Here is a 24705-nt window from a genome sequence, read left to right on the forward strand (position 1 = left end):
ATAGGTTTGTTTTTTATACTCTGAACTTGTTGTCAAATGCATTTTTAAGGCAAGCCAAAAGAAAGGGTACATTTTATTAAAGAGATGCATGAAGCTAAAATCAGCCAAACTCAGTATCTTTTGGAGTGCTGCAAAATTTTAGACAACACAGTAAGTTAGATTTTTAAAAAAATTGTAGTGAGCCCATTAAAAACAATTTTTCCTACCTTTAAATGTATGTTTTGAGTTTTGCTTTAAATTGAATGGATCCTTGTAGGACGAGGACAAGAAAATAAATAAGCTGAAATTTACTTTACTGGTTTTTATCCATAACAAATTCTCTTGCTGTAAAATTCCCTCCTTCATCTGTGAGATTTTGCTACCTTTGATGGATTTTGACAGAACTGTGCTGAGTGTGTAAGGTGTGTCTTGTATTTAATAATGCAAACCAACATCCATTTTTTCTAAATACTATCGGATACTTTTGAAATATTATGCGAAGTTAGAGGGTAAAACTTTAATTTGTATCTTAAGAAAAAATATTTTAATTGGTTTATTGATTCTTCTAACAATATTTCAGAAGAGAACAAAGGATAAAAATTACAGAAAAACTGCAGACTCAGAATTAGTAAGTACACATTTAACCATCTTATGATAAAATTAGCCTGATATCACCAATGCAATTATAAAAAATGGAGGGGGAGGAGAGAAAGGGAAGCATTTTTTTTTTTACAGTTAAACTAAAGGTTTAGATGAATACATATTGATTATATATGGGGAGAAAGGAAATAAAATTTTATTTACTATAAAATCAAATGGGGGGGCAGCTAGGTGGCACAGTGGATAAAGCACCGGCCCTGGATTCAGGAGTACCTGGGTTCAAATCCGGCCTCAGACACTTGACACTTACTAGCTGTGTGATCCTGGGCAAGTCACTTAACCCCCATGGCCCAGCCCCCCCCCCCAAAAAAAAAAACAAATGGAATTTAAGGGAAGATTTTATGTTAACTGGAGTTTACATAAATATATTGAACGAATTTAGTTACTATGTCATTTGGCACACATATACTGAATCTTCCTGGACATTTCCATTCATCTTTTTTTCTCTGATTCCTTCACCTCTATTACCTTCCCACAAGAAAGTTGGACTCTGCCTTTTGAAGCATGAAGAGATTTGGTAGACCAATTTTGGTCTTATCTTGCTCAGTCCCAGGCTCCATAGCATCTCAAGATATTCTAATAATCCTCCCATACCAAATTCCCTAATATGTGTTATCTTACCCATTATAATATAAACCTTTCAAGGGCAGGGGCTATTTATATCTGTAGTGCTTGGATGTCATAGCAACATGGCCAGTACAATCTCTGTGTCTCTCTGTCTCTCTTCCTCTCATTTTCATCATTATGCTATCCTCTTTAAGCATAATAGAATATTTTGACATTGTCAATTTTTATTGTTTTATTTTCTGGGATCATGATTGCAATTTCTTCTGTTTTGTAATTGTTTTAAGCTTACATAACAGATTTTGTTCATCTCCCCTCATTTTCATTTTTGTGTGTTTCTATATGCTTAACATGTGTTTATTATATTCAATAAGTTGTCATTGTTGTTTTTATCAATATCTTCATTCTTTTTTTTCTTCCAAGGAATTTAACATATTCAGCATTATGAGTTGTAATTGTTAAGTTTGTATTTTCTTCAATGAAATACTTTGATATGGTATCTGGAACCCTATAGTAAGCTTTTGTTTTAGTTTGTTCTGACCATACCTCCAAGCCTTGTTACCTCCAAACCACATCCCCTGTACTTTTTCTGCATGAACCCCTCGGTCCCCTTTCCAACTCTAGTTTCTCTATATGTGTTGTCTTCCTTCATTAGAATGTAAGTTCCTTGAGGGAAGGGACTCTTTTACTTGCCTATATTTGTATACTCAGTGCTTAGCCCAGTGCCTGAAACATAGTAAACACTTAGTAAGTACTTTTTTTCCCTTCCTTCCTTCCTTCCTTCCTTCCTTCCTTCCTTCCTTCCTTCCTTCCTTCCTTCCTTCCTTCCTTCCTTCCTTCCTTCCTTCCTTCCTTCCTTCCTTCCTTCCTTCCTTTCTTCCTTCCTTCTTCCCTTCTTTCTTTCCTGGGGGAGGAACAGAAAGGAGGGCTGTATTTCTGGATCACAGGGTACCTGTATATTTGATCCTCGAAGTAAATAGATAACCATTAGAATTTTTTTGAATGGAGGAAGGGGAATGATATGGTCAGAACTATGTTTTATTAAGATCACTTTGACAGCTAAGTGGAAAATGGACTGGAGTAGGGAGAAACTTAAGACAGGGAGGCCAATCAGCAGGCTATTGCAATAGGCCAGGCATGAAGTAATGAAGGCTTGCAGCAGGGTAGTACAGTATCAGAGGAAAGAAAGGGGCTTATACAATAGAGAAGATACAAAGGTAGAATCAATAGGACTTACCAACTGAATATGGGGTCATGAGAGAGAGTGAGAAGTTGAGAAAGACATATAGGATGTGAATGTTGGTGACTGGGAAGATGATGGTGCCATTGAGAATTAGAGGGAAAAGAGGAAAAGGGGAAGGTCTTAGGAAAAAGAGAATGAATTCAGTTTTGGAGATACTGAGTTTAAAATGCTTATGGGACATCCAGTTTGAGCTATCTAATAGGCAGTTGGAGATGTGAAACTGGAAGTCAGCTGGGCAGATAGATGTGAGAATAATCTGCATAGAGATGATAATTTATTCAGTAGGAGCTGATGAGATCACCAAGCAAAATATAAGTTTTGAAGAGGGGAAGATTTAGGAGAAAAGATAATAAGTTTAATTTGGGTTTGTTGAGTTTAATATGGCTATAGCCTATCAAGTTTGAGATGTCCAGTAGGCAGTTGGAGGCGGAAGACTAGAGGTCAGGAGAGAGGTTGTAGTTGGATAAGTAGATCTGAAAATCATTAGCATCAAGATGATAACAGAATCTGTGGGAGCTGATGAGATGATTGCCTAGTGAAAAGGTAAAGAGAGAGAAGAGAAGATGGCCTAGGATGGGCACACCCAAGGTTATTGGGTGTGACCTAGATAAAGATCCAGAAAAGAGACTGAGAAGAAACAATCAGATAGATAAGAAGACAATGAAGAAAGAGTAATATCCTGAAAACATAGAAAGAAGGCAGTATCAAGCAGAAGAGGGTGAACTACGGTGTCATAGGTTGCAGATAGGTAAAAAAAAAATGAAAAAAAAAGATGAGAATTGAGAAAAAGCCATTGGATCTGGCAACAAAGAGATCATTGGTAACTTTGGAGAAGGCAGTTTTGGTTGAATGATGAGGTCAGAAGCCAGGCTGTAGAGAGTTAAGCAGAGAGTAAGAGGAGAGGAAATGGTAGTACCTATTATGGGTGACCTTCACAAGGACTTTAGTCACAAAAGACTGGAGAACTATGGGAAGATTGTTAGTGGGGATTAAAAGATCAAGTGAGGTTTTCTTTTTTGTTTGTTTGTTTGTTTTTTTAGTGTAAAGAAGACATAGGCATGTTTGTAGGCAGTAGGGAAGCAGTCAGTGAACAGGGAGAGAGTGAAGATAAGTGAGAGTGCATATGATAGGAAGGGAAAGTTGATGGGCATGAGATGGAATGGAATTACTTGTGCATATAGAAGGAATGGCCTTGGCAAGGAGAAGGGCTACATCATCATGTGAGAAAGGAACAAAAGAAGAGATAGTGGCAAAAGGTATATGAATAATGTAAAATAAGTAGGAGGGAAGAAGAGGGAACTCTCAGCAAATGGTCTCAAGTTTTTTATTTTCAGTAAAATATAAGGTAAGGTTCTAAGTTTAGAGGGTGGGAGCAGGGGGAGCCTTAGGAAGTTTGAGGAGGAATGAAAAAGTTTGAGCTGCTATGGGTGAGCAGGATAATGAGGGAGGTACAAAAGGATTGCTTAGCAGCAGTGAGGGTTCAGTTGAGGTTATGTAACATAAATTTGTAGTGGGCTCAGTTAGGATAGTTGTATGATTTGTCCCCTCATTCAGCTGCATATCTATAGGAGCAAAGGCAGCAGGTATTGGGAGTAATCAAGACCTGAGGCTTGGCAGAACATAATTGGTGATATGATAAGGGAGTAAAATACTCAAGAGAAGAGGACAGTGTAGAGTTGGATTAGTTCACCAAGAGGTTGGTGGGAAAAAAGGAAAAGCGTGTGGCTAGTGTAGGGGCAATGGCCTGGGAGAAGACTGAAGGGTTGTTGGATTGAAGAGTGTGGATGAGGGTATGGATGAAGAGCAAGGTTTGGTATTAGAAGGTAGAGGGAAAGATGGAAATCCAAGAGATTTTCATCCAATAAGGGAATTTCAGAGTTGATGAGCATGGAGATAGTTCATTTATTGGTAATGTCAAGATCAAGGAAATCACCATCTTTCTGAATGGTTGAGGCAGAAAGGAGTTGTAAGTCATGGGAAATGAATAAGTTTAGGAACTAGGAGGGTGTTTGAAGGAATATCAATATGTATATTGAAGTCTCCTATGATCAAGGCATGAATTGATGGTCTCAATAAATGCGGACAAACCAGAGATTCTTATCAGGTATGAATGTACTGGAGCCGCAGTGTCCATCTTCCTGCTGACACCTTAGGGTACTTCAAATCCATCCATGATGTAGCCAAAGTATAAAAACTACTCCTTCAACTCACAGTGGTCTAGCTACTGAATAGGATATAGACTTGGGTTTTTTTTTTGTAAATATATTTAATAAAGTGGTTGAAATGTAATTGTGACTTGAGATCCAAGCAAGACATGCTTCATCTTCTGTACTTCTTGTTCATCCTTAATTTTTTTTTTTTTTGGCAGGGCAACGGGGGAATGCATTGCTTCAGGAAGTAGTGATTTCTTCTTCTCTGGAGGCTTTCAGGCAAAGACTGGATAATCATTTGCTAGGTGTATTATAGAGGAATTCTTTTTCAGGTCTGGGCTAGCCTGGAAGGTATCTTAGATCCCTTCCATTTCTGAGATTCTATGATTCTAAATAACTTTTTTTTTAGAGGTAATTGGGGTTGTGGCCTGCCTAGGGTAACATAGCTAGTAAGTGTCTAAGGCTGGATTTGAGATGTCTTTTTTTTTTTTTGCAGGGAAATGAGGGCTAAGTGACTAGCCCAGGGTCACACAGTTAGTAAATGTCAAGTATCTGAGGTCGGATTTGAACTCAGGTCTTTCTGAATCCAGGGCCGGTGCTTTATCCACTGTGCCACCTAGCTTCCCCCTAAGGCTGGATTTGAACTAAAGTCCTTGTGACTCCAGGACCAGTCCTCTTTCAACTATGCTGCTTGGCTGCCCCAATTCTATATAACTTACAAAGAAAAACACAGAGCTGGGTCAACATAGCTAAATCTGTTTTCAGACTCAACACGTTTATTATGGATAATTCCTTAGTCTGTTTGAATCAGATTTAGGATGTGATTAGTATTATAATTATAAAAGCTATTCAAGGGGGCTTTTCAAGAAGTTATGTGCTGTGATTTATTAAAAATGAAACATTGTATTTTTAAAATTTCAACTTATTTAAGTGGCTCAAATTCTGACAACTATAAATAAGTGACCTATTATGTTAAGAGAAACTAGTTAAAGAATGTTAATAACATCTCATTGGAGTAAAGTGTCCAAAGATTTTGAAATAATGTTTGGTGATCCTCATGGAAATATTTCACTTTTTTTCTTTTTTTCTTTCTTTTTTTTTTTTTTTGGTGAGGCAATTGGGGTTAAGTGACTTGCTCAGGGTCACACAGGTAGTAAGTGTTAAGTGTCTGAGGCTGGATCTGAACTCATGTCCTCCTGAATCCAGGGCCAGTGTTCTATTCACTGTGCCACCTAGCTGCCCCTATTTAACTTTTTTTTTTTTAACGAAAACATTCAGTGGTATCTGTAATTGTGACAAGTGCTGTGAGCAAAAGAAGTAAAACAAAATAAAATTCCTACCCTCAAAGACTTTACAATCTTGTTGGGAAGACAAGATTTGCTGATGAGAAATAATGAAAATAACAATATAAAATGGGTTGTGACTAGTTGTGTAATGCTGGGTAAGTCACTAACCTCACTAGACCTCCATAACCTTTTCTATAAAATTAAGGAGTTGGATTCCTAAGGCCCCTTCCAGCTTTATCACCTAATTGCTAAACTGGAATATCAGTTTAGTTAGAAGAGAGAAAAATGTAGATTAGCGTCTTCACAGATGAGATAGAATGAAGTGAGCTCATGACTTGGATTGGGAGAGAAGAAGTAAAGTATTCCAGGTTATAAAAGTAGATACCAAAAGATGCCAAGAAGTTACCAAAGATGCCATAGTATGTGAGGAGATTGACCTGATTAGAGCCTAGAACTAATAGAGTATTTTGAGAAGTGGGAAACTAAATTAAATAGAGTCAAATTTTGGAGGGTTTTGGGTCCTAGATGGAAGAATTTGTGGAGCCATAATATAGGGTGAAGTGATCAAGGTCTTGATTCTGGGTACCAGCATCCATGGAATTCACTTCCTCCCTAAGGAGGTTCTCCAAGAAACTGACCTCATGTTTCATTGTTCTCTACAAGTTCTCGCTGCCCTCATCTTCTTTGCCTGACCCAAACCACCATCCCTAGGTTCTCATTGCTATTGTAACCCTCTTCTGCGTCTTCTTTTACATTCTCCCAATCCTCATTGTCTTGGAGGTCAGGTTCATGGACTGAACAATTTGAGACAAATAGGTCTCCTCCCTCTCCTGGTTTGACTACATCCAACCTGGGTGGACTATTTGCTACAGGTCTTCCTCTCAACAATTGAGGTTGACCCAACTCTAAGAATTCATAGTTATGACTCTGGAAGTTTGGCTTTGATTGGAAGGTAATGGGGAACTATGTTTTGATCCTTAACATCGTTATTCTGTTAGCTCTTGCTATTGTCTGATAGACCAGAAAGCTCTTGAAACCAGAGGGGGATAATGGTGGAGAGGATATTGGGAACTTAGCTGTAAGATCTTGTCCAAACCACATCAATTTTACAGCAAATCAGTAGTTTCTCAGTGAAACAGTCAAAGTTCTCCAAGGAAGTCTATACAACTTCTTTTCCTGGACTTCACCTTTCCCCAAATACTGGAAGATACCCCCCAAAAACCCCATCCCATATATCAGCTTAGGGATGGTCCTGCACAAATGTAGACAGATTAACCAGACCACCTAACTTCTAGAATAGTCCATAGATTCAAGCTCTACTTTCCTAAACTTAATTATTTTGTGTTTTTTGGGTGGACTTTCCATACTAGTTGTCCCCACCCCACCCTCAAGTGTTGAAACTCTTTCCCCGCGTCCCTTTGTGAGAAGAGTAATATTGTCAGCAGAATATCTTCTCTGTCCTTCCTTCCCTCTCTGTTGTGTGGAAAATGTGAGATTCTGATACACAATTCCTTTTTTCTTACTCTCTCAGTTACTTATTCTAAGATAGTCTCCTGAGGGTAGAGGTCTCATGACCCCTTTTTTTCAGTACTGAGCCAAGAGAAGGATAACATGTTATTTTCTGTTTAACCCTTGAGCTGAAGGAGAATAGGATAGACAACTGAGGAATATGCCTAAGTAAACTCGTACTTTTACCATGGCCCATCAGCATTTCCCTTAAGCCTGCTATTGATCTGAATGAAAAAAAAAACCACAATTTTTCCTATTTTATTCTGGAATGCTCAAGCCCTCTCCAAGGCCCTTCCAAGCTCAAGGAAATGTAATTTTTCTTGGGTCTTTATTTCTTTTATTTGGCTTTATTTTCGATATCAAAGCTTAGCATGAAGAGAACCAGAGATGAAATTCTGTTCCCCCTTGTGGTATCTTAGTGACGAAAACAAAATAATACCCAGTTCCTCTTTTGTCTAAATTCCCTTTCCTTCCCCATAAAGGTTTTTCCTCCTCTACCTTTAATTAGACTGTTTCATATGCTGGCTTTGTATTTTCTATATTACAGTGAAGCAGTATGTAATGGAAAGGACACTGGATTATGATTCAGGGACTTGGGGTTCAAACATCAGCCATGTTTCCTAATTCTAGAGCCTTCTCTCAGTTATTTCATATTTTTTCTGTATATAGCTTGTTTGTATATATTTGTTTATTTTCTCTTCCCATTAGATAGTAAGCTCCTCGAGAGCAAGGACTGTTTTTTGCCTCTTTTTGTATCTCCAGAACTTAGTGCAGTGCCTGACACATAGTAGGTACTTACTAAATATTTATTAATTGCTTCTTAACAACCTGTGTCACCTTAGGCACATCACTTAATATTTCAGGGCTTTGCTGTCTTTATCTTTAAAAGGATGAAGTTTTACTATATGATATTTAAGGTTTCTTCCTGCTCTAAATTGATCCTAGCCCCCATGACTAAAAGGAAGACTTGATAGGCTCAGCATTGAAATTCCTTCTAGAAAAAGGAGCCCAACATCCTTTAGGAAAAATTGGGCAAGATCTGTTGACATATTTAATGATGAAAATAAAAGAAGGCTGGGGAAAGATGGGCATTAATTCATATTGGCTTGGCTATTATCTTTTTAGTCATCTTGAGAATTGGACAGAAGCTGGTATAATCTCTTTCCATGATGATGGAACAGGTCAAAATATCATTACTCTTGGGATTTTTACTCCTTAACTGAGATGGTGAGAAAAACAGGAGTCTCATAAGTGAGAATTTCATGGATTTGAGTTAAATTGTTTGAGATCCAACTAAATGAGATGTCTCTTTTATGCCTTGGGAGACTAAAGTTCAAACATGCCATTCATTACAGCATACAGAGGTTAAACACATTGCATTTTATGTACATGAGGTAATGCTGTTAAGGGTGTGAGGAGGAAAGAAAGTCCAATCTAGAAGGGTTAGGGAGAACAAAAATGGAGGTTGTTTGTGTGCAGACAAGGGATGACCAATCACAAAGGGAATGACCGAGACCAAGTATGCGGTTTTCCTGGGCAAATGGAAATATAAGGTCTCTGGTTTTAAGAGATGCAGAAGCAAACAGGAAAGAAGGTAGAAAGCATTCCATTTTATCTAATTTTAAAAATGACTTATTAAGCACCCACTATATGTAAGACACTCTACTAGATTCTACGGACACAAAGATAAAAATAAAATAGACCCTACCCTCAAGGAGTATAATTTTTATTCTATAACATCAGATTATAGGATCATGGGTTTAGAACTGGAAGGGGCCTTAGATTCCATCCAGTACAACCTCCTTATATTATAGATGAGAAGACTAAGGCTCAGAGAGGTTAAGTGACTTACTTATTATTGTCACACAGATACTAAGTGGCAGAGATGGGATTCTAATCCTAGTCCTATAACTCTGAACCCAACACTCTTTCCACTGTAACATGCTGGACCTATAAGAAGAAAAGTAAGTTCAAAAAATAAAGAAAGTAGTGTACCCCATTCTCCATTATTCTTCCCCATCTTGTATTCATTCTGGCAGCATCCCTCGGAGGGATGCTAAGTAAGGAGTACTCTGCGGATAACCATTACTTCTCCTACTATAGCTCATGAGCCCCCGTTGGTGTGTTTTCTATGAACAATTAGCCATGGCATTATAAAAACAAAAACTGCAAAACATTCCCCCAATAAAACATTCACTAACTTCCACAAATGCAAATAAATAGGGAATATTTGTGATCAGATCTACTCATTGCTTGTATGGGAACTCCTGAGCCTTGAAGTTTTTTTCCACCTTGTGGAGTTTTCACAAAGTTCAACTCATGATCACCAGGGCTAGCTCTCTCTTGAGTTCATAGTCAGATTGCTTTTCTGCTTCCAAGTATTATGCTTCTTGAAGATGCTTCTCTGTATCTTTGTCTGTCTGTAATGCATGTATCCTTTTCTTTCAGTGGTGCTCCAAACTTTCTTCAACTGATTCACTTTTTCCTGCATGGAGCATCTCCTTGGTGAGGAACTCTGCTGCTAGACAGCATGGCCAATGACCAGGGTTGGGTACAAGAAGAGGGAAAATCCTCTCCTTCCTCCAAGAAGTGAAGAGCTAGTCTCTCCCCTGAATTCAGACTCCTACTTGAACACTCTCAAGCTCTCAAACTGCCTGACTTCTCAACTACATGCAGGGCTTAGTTATTTCCAGCTCTGAAGGTGTGAGGTCAAATATTCTGTCCACCTAATAATGTTGCTGCTCAGAGAAAAATACTCCAAAAATAGTGCCAAAACCTGGAAAATATATTAATACTCCACAATCTGTGATTATGTCTTCAAACTGGCTACATCAAATGAATTTGGATTGGGGAACTCCTCCTAATTACATTAGTACAAAGTGATTTCAAGATGGAGAGAGTGATGAGAACTTTAGGGGATCAGAAAAGTGTTCCTGTAAGAGTTAGCTCTTGCGTAGTGCTTTGTTAGAAGCCTAGGATTCTATGAGCCAGAGGCAAGGAGGGAGTGCGTATTCTTATACAAAGGCAGAAAAGGTGATAGAAATACCCGCTATAAGGAGATAGCAATCAGGTTAATTTGACTAGAATGGAAAATACATGAAGAAAAGTAAAATGAAATGCACTGCCAAATTGTGAAGGGTTTTAAATTTAGAAAAGAAATTAAATTTTAAATTTAACAAATAAAATGAGCTTTTAGATATAACTAGAACAGAAAAAGGATTGTGCATAAAACTATGAATCTCTATTCTGTATACCTTTTCCTTTAAGATATAAGTTCAATATAAAAATTTAAAAGCCATCCTGCTTACCTTTATTTCTTTCTGGCCTTGATATTATTTTCTTCTGTGTCTTAAAAAAAGAGCCTCAATGACCCTCATTTCTTCCTTTTCTTTTGACAAATTAACCTTTCTTTTGATGTCATTTTCTTTTCTTTTCTTTTCTTTCTTTTTTTTTTTTTGCGGTGTAATGGGGTTAAGTGACTTGCCCAGGGTCACACAGCTAGTAAGTGTCAAGTGTCTGAGGCCGGATTTGAACTCAGGTACTCCTGAATCCAGGGCCGGTGCTTTATCCACTGCACCACCTAGCTGCCCTTTTTCTTTTCTTTTGGGAAGGGCAATGAGGGTTAAGTGACTTGCCCAGGGTCACACAGCTAGTAAGTGTCAAGTGTCTGAGGCCAGATTTGAACTCCAGTCCTCCTGAATCTAGGGCCAGTGCTTTATCCACTGTGCCACCTAGCTGTCCCTTGATGTCATTTTCTAATGATGACCTAACCTTTCTCATCTCCCTTAACTTCCTACCCCAACTGAAAACCAAAACCAAAACCAATACCCTTGTAACAGATATATGTAGTTAGGTGAAACAAATTCCCATGTTTGCCATATCCAAAAATGTTTGTCTCATTCTGGATCTTGAGTCCATCATCCTTCTTGTCAGAATGTGGGTAGCAAGCTTCATCGCTGGTTTTCTGCAAATTGTGGATGGTCATTCTACCGATCAAAGTTCTTAAGTCTTTCAAAGTTGGGTTTCTTTTTTATGTCTTTTTTTTTGTATAAATTGTTCTCTGGGTTCTGCTCACTTCTTTACAGGCCTCTCTGAAACAGCTGTTACTGTATATATACATATATAGTATGTATTAGTATATAGTATACTACTAGTATAAATAGTATAATAGTATACTATGGCATAGAGTACATATAATGTATATGTTAATCATGCGTTTATATATTTGTATATGTACATATATAATATATATATAGTATAAATAGTATAGTAACATAGTATTACATATAATACATATGGTATGTATTAATCATATATGTGTATATATTTGTACGTGTATCTATATATAGTATACTACTAGTATAAATAGTATACTAGTATAGTATAACATATATATAATGCATATATTAATCATACATGTGTGTATATTTGCATGTGCATTATATATACATATAACAGACACATGCATAGCTTATGTCTAGATTCAATCATGAGTTGTATTTAAATGAAGCAGTATTGCACAAAGTCCTCGGCTTCACTGTCTCTTCCAGAGTCATTGAAACTGAGTGGTAAGACAAAAGTCAAGATGACTGGTTATGGCTTGGGATGTAGGGAATGGTCATTGGTTTCTTAAATGTCTGACCACACTCCAGGCATGTCATACCTCCTGCTTCAGCCTCCTTCATGGCCATTGGAACAAATTGTTCTCATTTACACATTTGACCAAGGTCAGTCTTCACATGCTTGGGGAGACATCTCCCTAACTCTCTGATAGATTTGAGGCCTCTTGGTGACTTCAACCTGGTTTAACCCATCTTCTGAGACAATTTTACTGGAGTGTGGCAGCTGAACATGCTATAGCTTCTTGGAGCCACAGGTGAGAGTTAGGTGAAGGTAGATACCAAAAGAGAACGAGCATCCCTGAAAAGGGCTTAGCAAGCCCTCAAACCAGAGGTGCACACAGTAGATAGAGTTTGGGGCCTAGAATCAGAATAGACATGTATTCAACTCTGACCTTAGATACTTAGTAGCTGTGTGATTCTGGGCAAATCACTTAATTCTGTTTGCCTCAGTTCCCTCATCTGTAAAATGAGCTGGAGAAGGAAATGGCAAACCACTCTTGTATCTTTGTCAAGAAAACCTCGACTGAACAACAACAACAACAACAGCATAGCAGTGTTAATATTTTTGCACAAACTTCCAGCTCATGCATGCAATCATCCTTCCTCCCCCCACTCCCTCAATACCTGGAGCATAACCCCCTCTTCATACTATGGGGATAAGAAAGTGATTAGGTTCACAATTTAGTTCAATTCCCACTAAGCTCCAAGTCCAAGGCTCCTCCTTCCTCCTGGCTTCTCTGGCTACATATCCAGTCTGCAAATCTGCCTCCAAGGTCATCATGGCTTGAGTGCCAGGTCCAGTGAGGATAAGCACAAATGCAACAGAACAAATCAAAACAAAACTCCAGATCTTGTCTTTTTCTCAGGGCTACAGGATAAAAGAGTCATCTAGTCAGTTCATGGCCTCTGAGCTGTAGATGAATGTGGTCTTTCCCCTTTAAGGATGCCACAGAGAGAGTGTTCTCATCTGGTGGTTTCCTAAGATGCTGTCAGCAATTGAAAGAGGCTACTGCCACTCACATGGCAGAGAATATATGGCGTCTTATCCCAGAATGTTGGATGATTTGGGCCTGTGCAGGAAAGCTCCCTTCAGATAAAGAAGAAAGTGGTAACAGACAAGTATGCTTAACATTAGGGATCTGTCTCTTTCCACTCTGCTGTCTCATCACAGGTTCTTGCTCTTTCTTTTCTTTTAATCCACCTTATAAAGTGGGACTTGGTCATGAGCAAATGACTAATCCCTCACGGATCCTACCCTCTTTCTTAAACTTCCTTCTCCCTGTCCGAGCAGATTTCATTCTTGAGTCTATTTTTTTACACCTAACTCTTTGTGTGTGTAAATGTTTGGGGGCAGCTAGGTGGTGCAGTGGATAAAGCACCGGCCCTGGATTCAGGAGTACCTGAGTTCAAATCCGGCCTCAGACACTTGACACCTACTAGCTGTGTGACCCTGGGCAAGTCACTTAACCCCCATTGCCCCGCAAAAAAAAAAAAATGTAAATGTTTGAGTATTCAACCCCACATTGTTCAGTTCAGATGAAAATGTGGTTCATTATTCCCACTACTTCTTTCTCCACGTTTGCATACTTTTCATCCTATGCATCCAGTTATGTGGCATAGTAAGTTCCCTCCCCTACCTACTCTTTTCTCTACCTAGTATATTCCTTTTCCTTTCCCTTTTCTTTTCTTAAAACCATCACACCAGAATAAAATCACTACAGGCCCATTTCTTGGCCTATTTAAATTACTCTGATCATTCAAGACCTTGGGGTTCTGAAGGACACCTATTTCTTAAGAATGTAAGTGCACCATCATGCTATAGTCCCTTCCAAATGTCAAACATATTTATCTTTCCAATTTTCTCTTGATTTCTGTGTTAGCATTTCAGAGTTTCTAGTCAGCTCTGGACTTTTGCATCCTCTGTATTACATTAGGAACCATTTTCTTCTCTATAGGATATACTCAGTTTGGGAGGATGTTATTCTTAGTTATAAGCCTTTATATTTTGAAGAGCTTTAAATTGTGAAGGGCTGAGGAATTTTGCTTTTTTTATCCTAGAGGTAACAAGGAGCCATTGAGGATTTTGAGTAATGGGGTGACTTGATAAAATTTCTATTTTAGGAATATCAGTTTGTTAGAGTTGTGGAGAGGATACTCAAGAGGGGAAGAGATTGGAGGAAGGGAGACCAAGTAGGAGACTAATGTAATAATCTACATAAAAGGTGATGAGGCCTTGAACTAGTGTGGAAGTTGGTGAGAAATGATGTATGGGTAAGATCAATAGGCCACAACAACTGATTTTATAGGGAGGTTGAGGAAGAGGGAGGATTCAGTGATAATGCCAAGGTTACAAACCTGGGTAATGAAGGATAGTGATGCCTTTAACAGAAATGGAGAAGTTTGGAATAAGGATTTTTTTTAATATAGTGAATTCCATTTTGGACATGATGATTTTGAGATACCTACAGTATAGCAGATACACAACTGGCAGCCCTGTAGAAAGAGGCAAGAAAGTGGGGCAAAGCTCCAAGTTTGGCCAAATTCTAAGGCCTCAAGCTGGCCCTGCAGGCAGTGGATGTGAGTAAAAGGGCAGGTGGGTGGTACAGTGAATAGAGTACCAGACCTGGGGTCAGGAAGACATCTTCATAAGTTCAAATCTGGCCTCAGACTAGCTGTGTGATCCTGGGCAAGTTTGTTTGCCTCTGTTTTCTCATCTGTAAAATGAGCTGGAGAAGGAAATGGCAAACCACTCGAGCATCTCTGCCAAGAAAACCCAAAATGGGGTCACAAAGAGACAGACACAACTGAGAACAATTGAACAACAACAATTACAAGTCCACACATGGTAGAAGTAGGAAAAACTAACATAGTAGGCTCTTCAACTTGGATTGTCTAACGTAATTCCTCCATGCGGGGCTTGGAAAGTCAGAGTTGGGCATCTCTTCTTTTCCTTGCCATAGTGGCATCAACATCCTGGGTGCCTACCACTCACGACAAGGCTGGGAGAGCAAGTAGGATTGGAATGGTGGGAAGCCTCCAATTATTAAACTTTTATCACATACGTGATGATATAGGTATCTAGGTCCAGAGTAAGGAGGCGGGTTGTAGAATTGTCCTCACACCGTACAGCGTAGGTCATCTGTCAATCTTCTCTACCCCAATTCTGTGGAGAACGGGAGCCTCAAATAAGATGGAAAGCCTCACACCTATCAGAGTGATAAATATAATAAAAATGGAAGATATTGGATGTTGGAGGGGATGTGGGAAAGCTGGGACACTAATCCACTGTTGGTGGAGTTATGAAAAGATCCAACCATTCTGGAGAGCAATTTGGAACTATGCCCAAAGGGCTATAGAACTGTGCATACCCTTTGATCCAGCAATACCACTGCTAGGTTTATATTCCAAAGACATCCCCCAAAAGAGAAAAAGACCTATTTATAAGAAAGTATTTATAGCAGCTCTTTTTGTGGCAGCTAAGAATTGGAAATCAAAGGAACACCCATCAATTGGGTAATGACTAAACAAACTGTGGTATGTGATGCTGATGAAATATTATTGTGTTATAAGAAATGACAAGCAGGATGACTTCAGAAAGGCCTGGAAAGACATGTATGAAATGCCCAAAGGCATTGTGAAGTGAGAAGAACCAAGAAAACATTGTACACAGAGACAGCAATATTGTTTGATGAAAAACTGAGAATGACTTGACTATTCTCAACAATACAATGATCCAAGACAATCCCAAGGGACTATTGATGAAACATACTATCTGGGGCAGCTAGATGGCGCAGTGGATAGAGCACCGGTCCTGGATTCAGGAGTACCTGAGTTCAAATCCGGCCTCAGACACTTACTAGCTGTGTGACCCTGGGCAAGTCACTTAATCCCAATTGCCCCTCAAAAAAAACAAACAAAAAAAACCAAAAAAAAAAAAAAACCATACTATCCACCTCCAAAGAAAGAACTGTTATTGTTGGAACAGACTGAAGCATGCTATTTTCCACTTTCTTTTATTTTTTCTTTTAATCAAGTTTTCTTGTACAAAATGACAAATATGGTCATGTTTTACATAATCATACATGTATAACCCTCATCTTATTGTTTGCCATCTCAGGGAGAGGGGAGGGGAGGGAGGAAAAGAGGGATAAAAATTGGAACCCAAAACTATAAGTAAAAATGTTTATTATTAAAAAAATACAATACAGAAAAAAATAATGTGAAAAGGCCAGATATGGATAACAGCCCCTAGATGGCCAATGGAACTAGGCTGGTGGAGCATAGCATCTGATCAGCATTCAAAACACCCACAATTATAGGGTCCTACCCTCTCCTGCTCCATTGGCTCTTTCCCCTTCCATTAGGGCATATTAAGGAAACTGAGGATAATAAATAGCATCAGCTGTGCTTTGCTCTCTTCTGGCACTGCCATTGCTTCTCCCTAACCATGCACACAGTGGGGATGAGATCACCCAAGCTTGTACCTGTCTGACCTTCATTGTGGTATTAGCTTCACTTTCTTGCCTTTGAGGAGGGGTCAAAGTCTTTGGCTCCCCTATTCCCACTTGCCTTTGTACTATCTTCATTTATCAGTTTAAAGAAGGAGAGATGGATGAATCCTGTCTTAATAGACAGCTACATAATGCACTGGATAGAGTGCTGGGCCTGGGCCTGGACTCAGAAAGACATGAGTTCAAATTGGCCTTAGATACTTACTAGCTGTGTGATCCTGGACAAGTCACCTAACCGCCATGTGCCTCAGTTTTCTCATATGTAAAATGGGATGCTAATAGCACCTACTTCCCAGGGGTTATTGTGAGGATCCAATGAGATAATGATTTTATAGTTCTTAGCACACTGTTTAATAAATGCTTGTTCCCCCTCCATGTGGACAGGGATGGATGGTGGTAGAGAATAGAAGTGAGTGGGAAGGGTATTGAATTTCTCTCATCTTCAGAACCACTGCCATCCTGGAACAACCAGGAGCGACCTAAAGAGTCCCAAGTTATAAAGAAGAATTAGTTAAAATACGAAGCTATGTTTCTCTTCCCTTTCAGAATCAAGCTCCTAGAAAAAGCTGTCTTGGCTCTCTTTACTTCCACTTCCACTCCTCCCACTCACTTTTCAAGCCCTTGCAGCCTGGCTTCTGACCTCTCCACTGAACTGATATTGCCCTCCTCACAATGATTGAGGAGCTTTTAATTGCTAAAAACAATAGCTTTTTTCTAGTCCTTTTCCTTCTTGAGCTCTCTACAGCCTTTGAGGCTCTTGGTCAACCCTTCTTCCCTCAGCTTGTGACACTGCTCTGTCTTGCTTCTCCTTCCAGCTATCCAACCAGCCCTTCTCAGTGTTCTTGGCTGTATCATCATCCCTGTCCCTTCTCTTGACCCTTTGGATATTTCCCAAGGCTCTTTCTTACCTGGGTCCTCTTTTCTTCTCCTTTTAAGCCCTTTGAGCTTGATGATCTCAGAAGCTTCCATAGATTCAATAATTATCTTTATAGATGATTCCCGAATCTAAACATCTGTCCTAATCTCTCCTGAACTAGTCCCTAGTCATCTTCAGCCTTTTGAACATCATTACCTCGATCTTCCAGGCTTTTCCTATTGTTAATTCCTTACTTAAAAATTACAGCATATGTTCTGTATTTGCAGTGATTGTCCCTAAAGGGTTATAAGGCCATATATACATTTGGATTTTTGGGAAAGTCTCCTTCAATAAGACACACTCACACATATACATACTGTAATAGCTCCTGAGAAGGGCCTTCTATAGGGAGGTCCTTGGCAAGTTAAAAAAAGTGACAAATAAGCACTTTAAGACAGGCAAGCAAAGATTATACTGTATATAGCACTTCATGATCTCTCTATATGTCTTTTTCTCAGGATTCTCCTAAAGGGAGGCTCAATCTGTAGTCATATTTAAGGTCAATAATTTCACTTAGCCAGATAGTCACCTCACTGAGCCTTAATTTGCTCATCCTAATACAGAAGGAAAGATCCTATTTTCAGTTTTAGATATTTTGAGTCTCTGGTACTTATGGGACTATCCAAGGGGAGAGGCATGGTAGACGTTTGGAGCTGCAGGTCTAAAGCTTGGAAGACAGGTTTGGGAATCATTTTCATGACAGTTGAATGGGTGGGAATGAATGAAACTCCAAAGTAAAAGAATATAGAGAGAAAGGAAGAGGCCAAAGTTAGAAACTTAGGGAACCCCATCTTAAGAAATTGAGAAGAAGATGAGGAGTCAGCAAAGGAAACAGAAGAAATGCTCAGTTAAGAGGAGAACCGGAACAAAATGGTATCTCTAAATCCAAGAGCTTGTTGAATATCAAGAATGAAGCGGGGGGGGGGGGGGGGCAGCTAGGTGGCACAGTGGATGAAGCACTGGCCCTGGATTCAGGAGTACCTGAGTTCAGATCTGGCCTCAGACACTTGACACTTACTAGCTGTGTGACCCTGGGCAAATCACTTAACCCTCATTTCCCTGCAAAAGACAAAACAAAAAAACCTGAGTGACAAAAATAGGAAAGTTTGGAAGAGGGGTGGACTTAGCAGTAAAGATAAAGAATGAAGGGGGGCAGCTAGGTGGCACAGTGGATGAAGCACTGGCCCTGGATTCAGGAGGACCTGAGTTCAAATCTGGTCTCAGACACTTGTAGCTAGGTGACCCTGGGCAAGTCGATTAACCCTCATTGCCCTGAAAAAAAAAAAGAATGAAGTTTCAAATGTTGAAGAAAAGTCAAAAGGAAGGAGGACTTTTTAAAACTCCATAGAATATTTTTAATTAACAAAAAAGTAGAAGAAATCATTGAAGACAAAACTGATAGGATTAATTATAAAAGGAAAAAGAATTCTGCACAACAAAAAGCAATGTATTTTTTAAAATTATTGATGTTTTCTTTCTTACATCACCATTGTATGCCATGTATCTCTCACCTTCCCCTTTCCCCTGCCAAACAGTCATCCTATATCACAAATGGTAATTTTTTTTTAGAGAGAGGGAAAAAGAAGTCAGTCTGAAAATCTGTACAATGCAACACTTGTGAAACTCTCACCTCCACAGAGGGGTAGGTGGAGGGTGTCTTCTCATAGATCTTCATTTGAGGACCACTTAATCTTTATATTTTTGTGATTTACTTTTAATTTTTTAGTGTAATGTTCTTTCCATTTATATTGTTGTCATTCCTGTGTATATTGTTTTCTTGGCTCTGCTGACTTCACTTTGCATCAGTTCATAGAGATCTTCCCATGGTTCTTTGTATTCTTTATACACATCAATTTGTCACAGGTGGTTCTTGGATATCCTCATGTTAAAGAATCAAACTTGCATACACAAAATTTAGATAAAAGTAGGATTCGGTTTATTGCAATAGAGCAACTGGCTGGGAGGAGAGATCCTATATCTCAACTTCCCCAAAGTGAAGAAACTGCTAACTTTTAATAGGACAGAGTAAAGAAAAAGAATTATGCAAAGGGTCTTCCTTACTTCTTGGTGCCCCCCTTTTAAGGCACCTCAGAGGAATATTTTGTCTAATGAATATCATGATGTCCCAGAGGCTCCATCCTTGGGTTGGGCTTTATCCTGGAGTAGATATCAAAATGCGCTGGAGTCTTTAACCACATCCTTATGTCCCCAAAAGATGTTTACATAATTCATTCCTTCCTTACTAGGGGAAAGGACAATTTCATGCTACGGAACTGAAAACCAAAACAGTCAGGCCAACCAGGCCAGCACAGTTCTTTCTCAATGATAGTCTGCTACTTCTGATCCCGTCCCCCACTTCAAATTCCTACAGCACAATAGCATTCTATTCTATTCATGTATCACAATTTGCTTAGCTATTCCTCAATTTGTTGGCATCAAGTTTGTTTATAATTCTTAGCTATCACAAAAAGTACTGTTATAAATATTTTGGAGCATATGGGGACTTCTCCTTTATTGATAGCTTCTGTACAGTATAAATCCAGTAATGGCTATCTACTCTCTGGTTCAAAGGGACTGAAGTGACCTTTTAGTCACTCTATTTGCATAATTTCAAATTATTTTCCAAAATGTTTGTACCATTTCGCAGCTCTCCTAACAATGTATCAGTGTGCCTATTTTCTCTCAACCCCTTCAACATTGGCTATTACCATTTTGGGGGGTCATTTTTGTCTCAATTTGTAAGGTGAAACCTGAGTTCTTTTGATTTGCAATTCTCTCATTATTAGTGATTTGGAACTTTTTTTTCATGTGGTTGTGAATACTTTGCAATTCTTTTGAGAACTGTTTGTTCATTTCCTTTGGCCATTTATCTATTGAGGAATGGCTGTCTTATTTATTAATTGTTTATATAATGTATACCAAATGTTTATCAGAGAAATTTGATACAAAGATTTTTTTTTCTTATTTAGCCAATTCCCTTCTTATCCTACATGCATTAATGATGTCTGTGAAAAGCTTTTCAATTTCAAAGTTAATCAAAATTATCTACTTTATTTTTTGGGGGGTAGGGCAATGAGGGTTAAGTGACTTGCCAAGGTCACACTGCTAGTAAGTGTCAAGTGTCTGAGGCCTTATTTGAACTCAGGTCCTTCTGAATCCAGGGCTGGTGCTTTATCCACTGTGCCACCTAGATGCCTCCTAGTTTATCTTTTATAATTATCTCTTTCTTTGATTAAGAATATGTTTCTTACTAGCAGCTGTGATAGGTACATAATCTATTTCTCTTTGAAATTTTTTTACAGTATGATCTTTTATGTTAAGGTTATGCATCATTGTGGAGTATGGTATGAGGTATTGGTCAACACCTCATTTCTGTCAGACTGCTTCCCAGTTTTCTCATCCTTTTTTTTTAACCAAATAGGATGTTTTTCTCTATGTAATTTATGTTTTCTACTTTATCAAGTACTGGGCTATTGAGTTCTATTGTTTCTGGATCTCCCTTGTCTAGTTTGTTCCACTGATTTATCTCCCTATTCTTTAAACAATACCAGATGATTTTGATGACTGTTGCTTTATAATATTGGAGAAGGAAATGGCAAACCACTCTAGTATCTTTGCAAAAAAAAAATCCCAAATGGGGTCATGAAGAGTCTGTCACAAGGAGTCAGACATGACTCTTGAAATGACTCAATGACAACAACAAGCAGCTTTATAATATAGTTTGAGATCTGAAAATGCTGTTCTCTTCTCTTATTTCTCTTTACCATTTCCCTTGATTTTCTAGATTCTTTTTTTCCAAATGAATTTTATTATTTTATCAAGCTCTGTAAAATATCTTCTCAGTAATTTAATTCATATAGCATTAAATGGATGAATTCATTTTAGTCATGTTATTTTTATTATATTGGAGGGTTTTTTTTTTGACTAGCCATAAGAACTATTTAGGTTATTCTTTAATTCTTTAAGGAGTACTTTGTAATCAAATCTATCCAGATCTCGTGTGCTTTGTGAGGGTTTTTTTTTTAAATGCATTTTGTGATTATTTGGAATAGGATTTCCCTTTCTATTATTGTTTCTTGTGTTTTGTTCTTTTTGTATAGGAAAGCTCTTGACTTTTGAGATATTATTTTATAGCCTACAATTTTGCCAAACCTATAATAAAAAGCAATATCTTCAAAATTAGAAGAAGACAAACATAAGTGGGAAATATTTGAAGTATATATGAAATAAAGATCTCACACCAGAATACATAAGCAACTAATGCATATCTTTAATGCATTAATGGTACAAAGGTCAAAGGACACAGAGAATTCATGAAAGAGGAAGTACAAATTATCACCAATCACATGAAAAGATAATCAAGTGCTCTACTAATCAAAAAAATGTAAATCAAGAGGACCTTAGATACTACTTTATACCCACTAGAATGACAAAAATAGGAAAAAAAACATGATAAAATCCAGCGTTGTTAAGGTTGTGGGAAAACAAGACTAAGCCAAACTGCAGACTGGTGCAAACATTTAGTGAGCAATGTGACACTGTTTAACGACATAAAACTAGTTATGCTTTTTTACCCAGACATTCTATTGTTAGTACTCCATTCCAAAAACATAATTAAAAAGGGGGGCAGGGTATGGGAAGTATGAATCTGTAAAACAAAATTATATCTGCTATATATGTAATAGCAAAAAATTGGAAACACCCTATTTTTCCAACAATTGGAGAAAGGCTGAATAAATTAATATACAGAGATGTATGGAGAGGAACATGAGGAAATGAGCAAGCCATACATTACAAACAAGAAATAGGAAGAAATAGGGTGGGCTAAAAGTCATAAAGGGCTTTCAATATTTAATAACTCTGTTATTTTTAGTTTTTAATTTACAATACCATAGCATCATATACAGTATATAAAGGAAATGAATTTATATTACATGTGAAAAATAAAATCTTGTAAATGGCAAAAAAGTGAAGAAAAAAATTTTCAAAAAGTTTTTAAAACATTGTGACTTTTAGCTCACCTTGTATATAAAGGATGTCATCAAAGAGATTTATGACGGAAGGAGAGAGTGGGTTGATTATAAGAGAGCAGCTGATAACTAATATATATGTTTATATGTGTGTCTATCCATCTGTCTATCATCTACCTCTGTCTGTCTATCTATCTATCTATCTATCTATCTATCTATCTATCTATCTGATGCTTCACTGGTATCCTCTTGATTCATCTCTCTGTCTCTTTCTCTGTCTCTGTGTCTCTGTCTCTGTCTCTCTCTGTCTCTCTCTCACATACACACACACACTCATATCTCTGTCTCTATCTCTTTCTCTGTCTCTTTCTATCATCAATAACTTGAGGAAGTCTCTCAGTACATTGAATGGGACTCCCTATTTTGAACTTAGGAGAAATCTCAGACAAGAATTTTGCAGAATTTATGGTGTATCTTTGAGGGTTGTTGATATAAGGCAGCAAAGTTCACCTGTTAATATACTGCAGGAGGGAAGAATAGGGATTTTCCCCTTCTTCTGGCCCTACTCCTTCTAATATGGGCATCCCCAGTCTTCTCCAGCTATGCCCCATCTCTGGTCACCAGGGGTGACCTCCTTTCTAGTCACCATGTTTAGGTCCACCCTTGAAGGGGAATTTATTTAAGTTCATGTGGAGGGTCCCAAGGCTGCATGACTACAGCAACCCAGTCTCAACCAGATGGCCAAGCTGCTATTTTAAATCCGCAGGGGTTTTTGGCCTCCAGAAAAAAAACAAAAAACAGATCCATGCTTTCTTTGCCTACTTTGGAAAGTTTGTAAAACATAATCAATAAAAATTTCTCTCATCTCTTAGTAGAACTCTGACAAATTCAGAGAGTCTGCTTTCTTCCTTTTACTCTCTTCCTCTTTGCTGTTATATCTCTCCATTTGGCTGTCCCTGCACACTCTGCTGTCACTGTCCCTTTCCCATTGATAGTAATGAGTGGAACAGTGACTATTCTGGGTGGCTCTGCTTGATGCCAAGTGTGTCCCATTTTACCCCTTTCCCAGGGTTCTCTGGGATCCTAAAAGGGTTGGGGGTGTCTTGTCTCTGCCTTTGTCTCAAGCCCCAGTTTTAGTCATCTTTTAACACCCCAGTTCCATTTAATATCTTAATAGATTAGTTTTTATAGGAATATTTACTTTAAAGGTATATCAAGAGCAAACACATTCTCTTCAACACCAAGAGGGCATAGCCCAACTCCCTCCATCCCTTACACCACCTCAGACTCTATGGATGGGAAAAGAAATAGGTTCACAGCTTAACTCAGTTTCATAATTCCACCAAAACCAAAGGTACCCTAAGCTTAAACAACCAGTTAGGTAACCCAGTCAATAGAGCACTAGGCTTGGAACCAGGAAGACACATCTTCTTGAGTTCAAATGCAACCTAACACTCTTATTATCTGTGTTGATCCTGGGCAAGTCACTTAACTATGTTTGCCTCAGTTTCTCATCTGTAAAATGAGAGGGAAATGGCCAACCACTCCAGTGTTTTTGCTAAAAAAACCCCAAATGTGGTGATGAAGACACAACTAAAACGGCTCAATGACACACTGCACACTGACTGCTCAGGGTTTCCCTGCAAGACTAGCAGGAACATTTGGCCTGAAATCTTGGCTCCTGGGTCTCCATGGCTCTGGTTCCCAAGGTTTCTCCATTGGGAGAGAGATACATTACAATTCTCTAAAGTCCTTTTCAATTCTAACTCTATGGTTCTGTTCTTCCTTCCTTCCTTCCTTCCTTCCTTCCTTCCTTCCTTCCTTCCTTCCTTCCTTCCTTCCTTCCTTCCTTCCTTTCTTTCTTTCTTTCTTTCTTTCTTTCTTTCTTTCTTTGGTGAGGCAGTTGGGGTTAAGTGACTTGCCCAGGGTCACACAGCTAGTAAATATCAAGTGTCTGAGGCTGGATTTGAAGTCAGGTCCTCTAGAATCCAGGGTCAGTGCTCTATCCACTGTGCCACCTACCTGCCCCTATGGTTCTGAATAAGCTTATTCTGGAGGCTTGAGAGTTCAGGTTAAGCAAATTAAAAAAAAAACACTAAACGCGTAAAGGGAACCTGGATTGGCTTTATAGGGCTAGTCTCAGAAAGGTGAAAGAATCCTTTCCTCTGATCCAGAAAACAAAGACGAGAGAATGGGCCTAGAGGCAAATATTTAACAAAGGAGAATATATGAGTAATTTTATATCATCTCTGTGAACTGAGTGGAGCAGTTGTTTACAGTGAGGGAAGATAAAAT

Source organism: Dromiciops gliroides, chromosome 3, assembly GCF_019393635.1.
Source record: "Dromiciops gliroides isolate mDroGli1 chromosome 3, mDroGli1.pri, whole genome shotgun sequence".
Lineage (NCBI taxonomy): Eukaryota > Metazoa > Chordata > Mammalia > Microbiotheria > Microbiotheriidae > Dromiciops > Dromiciops gliroides.